The following is an 8,935-nucleotide window of genomic DNA, read 5'->3' on the forward strand; positions in this document are numbered from 1 at the left end:
TGAAAGAATTATCAATCAATAAAACCAAGTTAAATACCAAATTTCATAATACCAAATAGCTCACCCACTGTGCTGGCAGATCCACATGTCTTATATTTGCAGGATTCCCAAAAGAATGCCTTGTTGTTGAATGGGATCTTACCAATCTCCCAGACTGATCCAAGGGTCTTCTCCAGGATAGTCCCGGTGCCAACATGAAGATCCAGAGATCTCTTGGATCCACAGAAGACCAGGGAAAGCATTTCATGTGGAGTTGCCAAAAAATACCAAAATCGGCTAATCTCTCATTTTTCCTTAATGAAAAATGAAGTCTGAAAAACAAAATCCATCTGACAATCTTGAGACTTATGCTGAGTTTCTAGAGAATTAGAGAATGAGGAATGAAACCCAAGAATTCACCCTATTTCTTAAGAACTCAATACTTAACAAAACATGATTTAGGTACAGAGAGAGTGGGGCCATGTAGGGTCAAGAAATCTCTTTAATAAAGACATCACTGATCTGCAGTTTCTCTTACAAGCTCTGAAGGCAGGTATTTTGGATGACCAAATGTATCAGTTATGAGTATCCCAATAAAACCCCAAGAAGTGGGAGCATCCAGAGGATAGCATAGGCACAGTACAAAGAGCAGCAGCCCTGTGTGACAATGAAACCTGCACACATGCTGATGGGGAAAGGGTTGGTGTCACATAGCCCTCTTAGCTCTCTCAGCTGTGTACAGTTGGTGCACTAGCAACAATTCTGCCACATTTCTGACCCTCTAGGGACTACATTAGCTCACCAAGCCACAGTTGAGTTATTGATTCTCCAAAATCTCACAACTCCCAGGCACAGAGAACAAAAGATCTGCCACATCAAATTGGACAAAAGGTTTTTCCAGCATATCCATTCTGTCTTTACTAATGGCCATACACGATTGCCTAGGGAGAAAATACCTGAAATTCAGATTAAGAGTGGCATTCAGTCCACTGATTTTATTTTAAGAAAGGAGACATCATTTATCCTCCATTATTTCAGCTAAGCTAATGGATTTGCTTTTAATTCTCCCATTTCTCCTCCTCACAGGAATAAACTTTCCTATCACACAAAGTGAAAGAAAGCTCCCAATATTACACTACTTTTAAGCAGGTGTGCCAGTTCGAAAGTAAACCAGCAGGAAAAATTAATCCCACACAAACACGTTGAGACAAATTTCAGGTCGGAGTTACAATTTAATAGAAAGATTACAATAAATGCAAAGATATATAAAAACTGGCTTAAACCCACAGAGTACAATCTGGCACCCTGTTGATCAGGGTGGTGGCTGCAGTCCAGTTAAGCGGTGCTTGCCGTGCTGTTGATGTGAAGGTTGCAGTCTTGTTTAAAGCAGTGGTCCTGTGGAAGGTTTGGTCTTCCTGTGGAAGACCAGGTCCTCTCTGGCTCCACTGAGTGGTGGTGGTTTCCCAAAACCCTAGACCTCAAGATTATATGCAGTGGATCTCAGGTGGTATCTCCCCCTGGGCGGGGGAGTTCACAATGGAACAATGTGGTCCTATAAGCCATACGGTATTTTTGGAGCCCCTGATGCTAGCTCCAGCTGCTTGTTCTTCTGGTGTCTACTCAGTTCATTATGGCCCATTAGCAGAGCTGATCCCCTCAGGATGGGTGGTGCTGCTGCTTCCCTGGAGGGAGTTATCATGCCTGAGTCACGGTGAAGACAAAGAAACACTATCCCTCCTCCCAGTCCCTTTTCTCATCTAAGGTCCATCTTGCAGCCTGAGGAATAGGTGTGCACTGAGCAGCTACTGTGAATGACCCATCATTAACAGTTCATCAGAAATTATGTAGATGGGAGTAGAATACACAGTCTGGTTATACCCATATTGGCACCCTTTTATGTGTAACCAGGACAGGAGGCCATACATAGATATACAGGACCACTGAAAAATCTGTGGAGAAATCAGCAAGATTGCAGCATCTTTCTTCCCAAAGAAAACAAAAGTAGAAACAAAATAGAAGAGGCCTGCCAAGCAAAACAATGGACCAAGCAGTATATGTGATCTGTATCACCACAGCTGCTTATCACTGTCATCACTACAAAGCCAGCTCCATACAAGCACGCTGAAAAAACAGAAGTGCTTGCAGAAAATTCAGCCTACATAGTAAAGATTAGAGCTCAGGCAGTTTAGAAAATGTTCTTGAGTTTTCTAGAGTGCCTTGTATCAGAGCTCAGTCTTATTTTGACAACTAATCTGCTTATTCTCTGTCCCCATCCAGCACTTCCTTCCTCTCTTAAGACTACAAGTTCTTTAGGAAAGTATGGGTGACATATGTAGCAGTCATTCAAGGGCTTAAGGTTCTTGCAAAGGATCTGGTTTTATTTCGATTTGATTTTAATTAGCTGTGCACAACAAAAAGAGCTTCACAGGCCCCTGTCCACAATCTCTACCTGGCAACCTCAGCCTTTAATGGCACAGTCTACACTGCCACAGCATTCTCTCGAAGCTAAGAGAGTAACATTTAAAAATGTGCACAACAAAAAGAGAGACTTACATCAACCTCATAAACAGACAAATTGTTCTCTCTATAATTGCATATTGTAGTCAGTTATGTTTACAGAATGGTACACCCTTACTTAGCCCCATCAGTGAGCTAGCTTATCTGAGAATATATCTGTGAGAATCAAAGATCATTTTAGGATAAGCATGTTAATTACTAGTGACTGAAAAGTGACAACCAAGTCAAAGTTTCTTTTCCTCTTGTCATGGTTTAGGAATGGTATGACCCAATTTAGTACTCCAAATAAAATCATCCTGCTGCTCACTCCCCTTTCCCTTTTCCCCCTCCCCACTGCGGGTGGCTGGAGAGAAGAATTGGAGGTACAAAAGTTAGAGATCATGGGTTGAGATAGGAACAATTTACTGGAAACAGCAATGAGACAATAAAACAAACAGTAACAGCAAAAATAGTAATAAAAAAAGTGTATAAAAGAGAGAGTGATTCACGTGCAAAAAAAAAAAAAAAAAGCTCACCACTGAGCCCACAACAATGAACAATGCTGGACTGTTCTCCCTCCTCCCCCACCACCCTGTTTTTTAGAGGGGAAGGAATGCCCTTCTCTCAGAAGTGAGAGTCCCTTTCCCTCCGCTTGTTACAATGATGTGAGGTGATACAGAATAATCTCCATGTCCTAGCCACCACCCTCAGCAATGCCTCCTCCTGACTACTGCAAGCTAGTAACCCCGTCCTGGCTGGAGCCAGAACACCTCTCTCTCTGTACCTACATGAAATATGTGCTTTAACTAGTTAAACTACACAGCTAATTTACATAGTTTATATCAGCATAAGTCAATCCTGATGCCCCAAAAATGGGTCTTGACAACACAAGCTCTAGTGTGGCCCTGCAGTGAAATGGACTGGAGAACCAATCTAAGTTAAAATTAACTCAGCAAAATAAAAGAGAGAAAGAGAGAAAGAAAGTACAGCTTTAACACCCTTAGGAGGAGGAAGGGAAAAACCAAGGGAGACAGCATAGACTAGCTTGGGGTGTTCTTGCAAGAGTCCCAGTCCATGTTGGTTTACACTATTTGTAGAATTAAGATACAAAATACGACATGTTTCATGTCATATTAAGTCCACTTTATCTGTGGGATGCCCCCAAGTAGGGCAGCTCTATACTGTTCACTTACCTTTTTCCCTTTCCTCTTGCTGGATCTTGCTGGTGTGTGGCTACAACATACATCAGGTCATCTTTAGGAAGGCCAAAGCCTACTTGGAATTGAGTCTGGCAAGGGACAAAAAGAAGGGCTTCTACAAGTGTGCCAGCAGCAAAAGGAAGATTATGGAAAATATAGGCCCACTGATAAATCAGATGGGTATCCTGGTAACAGAAAACACAAAGACAGAATTACTGGATGTAATGCCTTGTTTGCTCCAGTCTTCACTGCTTCAGGTGGCTCTCAAGAGTCCTAGACTTTGGAGGTAAGAGAAGAAGGCTGAAGAAAGGAAGACTTCCCTTGGCCATAGAGGCTGGGTTAGAGATTGGCTAGACAGATTTAACACCAATAAATCCATGGGCCCTGGTGGGATGCGCCTATGGTTGCTGAGTGAGCTGGCAGATGTTGTTGCTCTGCCACTCTCCATCGTCTTTGAAAGAGAATGGGAGAGGTGCCTGACAATTGTAGAAGGGCCAATGTTACTCCCATCTTCAAAAAAAGGCAAGAAGGTGTATTACCGCAGGCCCTAGGGTATATCACCGTGTCCCGCAGCCATAGGGAGGAGGAGGAGAGAAGATCCAGCAGGCAGGAATTGTGCAGCAAGATTGATCAATTCACTTATTTTACCAACTCTTTTATAGACTTTTTTCTTCATAGTCTAATTGGACAAAGGATCAGCCACCCCTTGGGGTGATTGGCTAAAATCCTAAAACATCCATTGTCAAAATATTTTTCTACTGTACCATAAACAAGACTTTTCAAGGTTGCAGGTGGTTTGGTTGTTTACATAACTCTGCTACCTCTTCTTGAGAGAGAAAAGCCTCTCATAGACTTAGAAAATAGCAAGAAAATCCTCGCTAGCAGTATTTTTGTATCTACAAAGGAGGACCCAGGAAACTACTGGCCAGTCAGCCTCACTTCCATCCCCGGAAAGGTGATGGAACAGGGGATACTGGAAGTCATTAACATGTATGTAGAAGAAAAGAGCATCATCAGGAGTAGCCAACATGGGCTCACTAAGAGGAAATTGTGCTTGACGAATCTGATAGTCTTCTATGATGGCATGGCAGGATGGGTCAACAAGGGGAGAGCAGCGGATGTTGGCTACCTTGACTTCAGCAAGGCTTTTGGCACTGTCTCCTATAACATCCTCACAGGTAAGCTAAGGAATTGTGGTTGGATGAATGGACAGTGAGGTGGATCAAGAGCTGTCTGAATGGCAGAGCCCAGAGGATCACGATCAGGGAAGCAGAATCCAGTTGGAGGTCTGTTCCCCAGGGATCAATACCAGGTCCAGTCTTAGTTTATCTTGTTTTCCTGGATGAAAGGATAGAATGTACCTTCAGCAAGTTTGCTGATGATACCGAACTGGGGTAGTGGCTGATCCACCTGAAGGCTGACATTCAGTAGGACCTTGACACGCTAGAGAAATGCACAGAGAGAAACCTAATGAGGTTCAACAAGGGCATGTGCAGGATCCTACACCTGGGGAAGAAGAACCCCAAGTACCAGTACACGTCTTATCTACTAGAAGGACCAGGGAGTCTTCATGGATGACCAGTTGATATGAGCCAGAAATGTGTCCTTATGGCCAGGGGGACAACTGATCAAATGATACCTTGGGGTCCATCAGGAAGAGTATGACCAGCAGGCCAAGTGAGGTGATCCTCCCCTTCTAGTCGCTCCAGGTGAGGTAACATCTGGAATATGGTGTCCAGCTCTGGGCTCTCAATACAAGAAAGAAAAGGACCTAATGGACAGGGTCCAGTGGAGGCCACAAAGATAATGAGGGATCTGAAGCATCTCTCTTATGAGGAGAGAGTGTGTGAGCAGGGCCTGCTTAGTCTAGAGAAGATTGAGAGGGGATCTCATTAATGGATACAAATATCTTGTAGGTGGGTGCTGAAAGGATGGTGCCCAGTGACAGAACAAGGAGCGATCCCCATAAACTGAAATACAAGTTTCACCTCCACATGAGGAAGAACTCTTTATGTTGAGGGTGGCAGGGCACCAGAACAGACTGCCCAGTGAGGTTGTGGAGTCTCCCTCTCTAGACACGTGTCCCTCCCACCTGGACACATTCTTGTGTGCTGTAGATGACCCTGTCTTGACAGGGGAGTTGGCCTAGATGATCTTTTGAAGCCCCCTTTTAACCCCAACAATTCTGTGATTCTGTGATTTATCTGACAAGCCTCAGGGAAAGCTTTTGTCACAAGTACACTGGCTATCAGCTTTAGGACTCCTATCATGCCCTGCTTCTGCAAGAAAGGTTCATTTCTGGTTAAATCACTAAAAAAACCCCCACAATTATAATTTGGGGGGGGTTTTTGTTTGTTTTCTGGAGTATAACTGGCTGTATAACATGCTGAAAACATGTCATTGTATAACTGAACTTAAAACCCTACTCTGACATTGACTTTGGTTCCCTGAAATGTATTCAGGAATCTCAGAGTTTCCCTAAAACACTAGCAATACTTCTGAGAGCATGTATGTGGGTTGAGCAAAGCATTGGGGTTCTTAGCATGTGAAATATATTGCCTGTCTGGGCAAACTCTCAAACATGGTGTGTCTCCTCCTCCAAAAGGGAAGAAAGAGGGCCCCACCTTCCTAGTGGTAATGTATTACATTCTATTTCCTACATATTTATTTCTTGGTAAATGAAATCTATACACCAGTGAAGGAGATCCAGATTTTTCCCGGCATGTCCTCTTGGCCCTCTGATTCCTCAGCCATGCTTTCATGAAAATGGACGGATTCGGGCATATATGCTGGATCCAAAATACTGTGGATTCATAAGAAAAAATGGTTTGGCTTCTTCAAACTCACTCTGTGGATCCAAATTTGTTCAAAACAGAAGTATTGAAAGGATAACATTGTCCTGGCAGATTTTCTGGCAGATCACATATCACCTGTCCTCCTGCAGTGACCGTGAAGCCAGAATAAATACTGTACTGTGTGCTCTAGCTGATTTGACAGAAATACAGTCATACACTCAGGCCTGAGCCAGTCCAAATCTGTACTAGGAGGTGATTTGGTTGTGTACAGCTCTGATATTCCTGAACACAGAACCATAGCAAATAAAACTAGCTAATTCCTCTTTTAATCCTACACCTAAAGTTGCAGGGGATTTCTAGGAGTACAAATCATGCAACATGGATTGTTTTGTCTTTTCTCAGTTCTGGGCAGAGTGTTTTGTATGTCCAAGATTTGAGGTCCTCAAATTCTTCCTCAGTTTTTCTGGGGTCTTCTACTGACAAGCTCCAGGGCTCAGCATAGAGTACTACAGCAAATTCCTGCCTATCCAAACATTCTATTTTCCTGTGCCTGCAGTGAGGAGAAGCTTAGCAGTGGAAACCTACAGTTTAATTGTTTGCTTTCAGAGGTACTGGCTTTTCTTCAGTGTAAACAAAACTGCTTTTTGTGTCATTTGTTGCCAGAAACAATGTCCGAAGTAATTTAATAGATACTCTAATCACTGTCAAATTAATAGTCCAATTATTTCCCATATGGCTTAACAGTCCTGCAGAAAATGCCCTAAATTAATGGTGCTGTTGTTATTCTCAGTGTCTGTGCTCCATATGCATACACTTCAGAACTAAAGCAAATGATTGCTAAGTCCCAGCTCACACAGCCCATGCTGCTCTGCCGGGCTCTAAATCTGCGCTACATGCAATCCTCTAGGTTTCTTTACATTTCTTTTTGTGTAGCAATTTTCATTTTCTCCCCTTTACTGGAACACTGACTTCCTACCACAAATTTTCATCAGGATAAGGGGAAATATCTTTATTGATTTACAGGTATTTCCTCTGTCTTCTCTAGAGTATTCAGTATTCTGGGATGTTTGAAATTTGGCCTCCTCAGGGGACCCAGAATCTAAAATTCCTAAATGAATTCAAGTCTGCCTTACAAGAAGAAATTGTGAACTTTTCTATTATTTTACTTCCAGTCTGAATGCTCTATGCCATCCATATGTTTTTTTCAACTTCCAGAGGAGTATATATTTTTTCTGATAGAACTAGTATTTTCAATATTCTATTCTGCCCAAAGAAATTATTAAATTCCATCCATTCCTGGAGATAATGGAAACTTTTGTCTTCTTTGCTGCTTCCTTTATTTTCAGTCTAAAGAAAATTATAACTTCTTTGGTTATCCCCTTTACTCACAGAACAGTTAAGGTGTGAATGCTTTCTAAAGTTTGTTCCTTCCACTCAGATCTTTTCCCAGATTTGTTTTCTTTGTGGTACATCCAGGCTTCAATTTTCCCCAGAGGCAGCAGTTTTCGCATAGCATCTGTTTTATTTGGTGCCCAGATTCAACTTAAAGTGCCAAATGAAGATGGAGGAACACTCCATCAGAAGGGGCCAGACAAGCAGCCACACACATTGAGCAAAACAAAGGATAGTGAATGTCATCAGAAGAAACAGAAAGATAGAGTAGAATCGAGTTTTATTCTGACTCAGCCTCTCAAGCCTGCAATTTATGGAGACTGTGAGGGCATGAAACAACTGCAGCCTCATTCTTGAAGCTGGTCTCTCTGCCTGTCTTCCACAACTGCTCATTTATTCTGGAGAACTGAGGAAGGATGTCATAAGTAAGGCAAACATCACTATAAAGCTTTCAGTTTCACAGGTCAAGCTACCATAAGGGTGCATGTTAGTACAACAGTGGGGAAGGAAGGTTAATATCACACAGTATAAAATATTAACTGAGGGAAACAATACCCTATAATAGCTAGCTATTTCAGCTGGTGGTGGGGTCCGTGGCTCTGACCCAGGAAGAGGTGACTGGTCTGGAGAGATGGTCCCGAAAGGGATCGCCTTCCCGAGGCCCAGTGTCTTCCCTCAGCTGCTGGCAGAGGGGCCCTTGCAGAGGCTATCAGCTCTTTAGTGATTCAGCTTGTGATTCCAGCTCAGCTCTGCAGGGCAGCCTCCAGGCCAGACCAGACCAGAGAGAGACAAGAAGGCCCGTGTGGCTGGTTCCGCACAGAGGCAGCTTTATTGTTGGTTCCCTCTGGCGAAGGGGAAAGCCAGGGACGAGCTCTCTCTCCCACAGAGCTAGGGGGCTTCCTTTTATAGGGATACAGGGGATCAGCGGGGGACCAATGGGTTACAGAGGGTCTGGGACAGACCAATGGGTTACAGAAAGATCTGCATAGTGTCTCTCAAAGGATTGTGGGTCCACTTTTCCTCGCCATGACCCAAGAAGCGGCTGCCCCTTCAGGGAGTCCTGCTGGGCAATTG

The sequence above is a fragment of the Aphelocoma coerulescens genome (genome assembly GCF_041296385.1).
Source record: "Aphelocoma coerulescens isolate FSJ_1873_10779 chromosome Z unlocalized genomic scaffold, UR_Acoe_1.0 ChrZ, whole genome shotgun sequence".
NCBI classification, from domain to species: domain Eukaryota; kingdom Metazoa; phylum Chordata; class Aves; order Passeriformes; family Corvidae; genus Aphelocoma; species Aphelocoma coerulescens.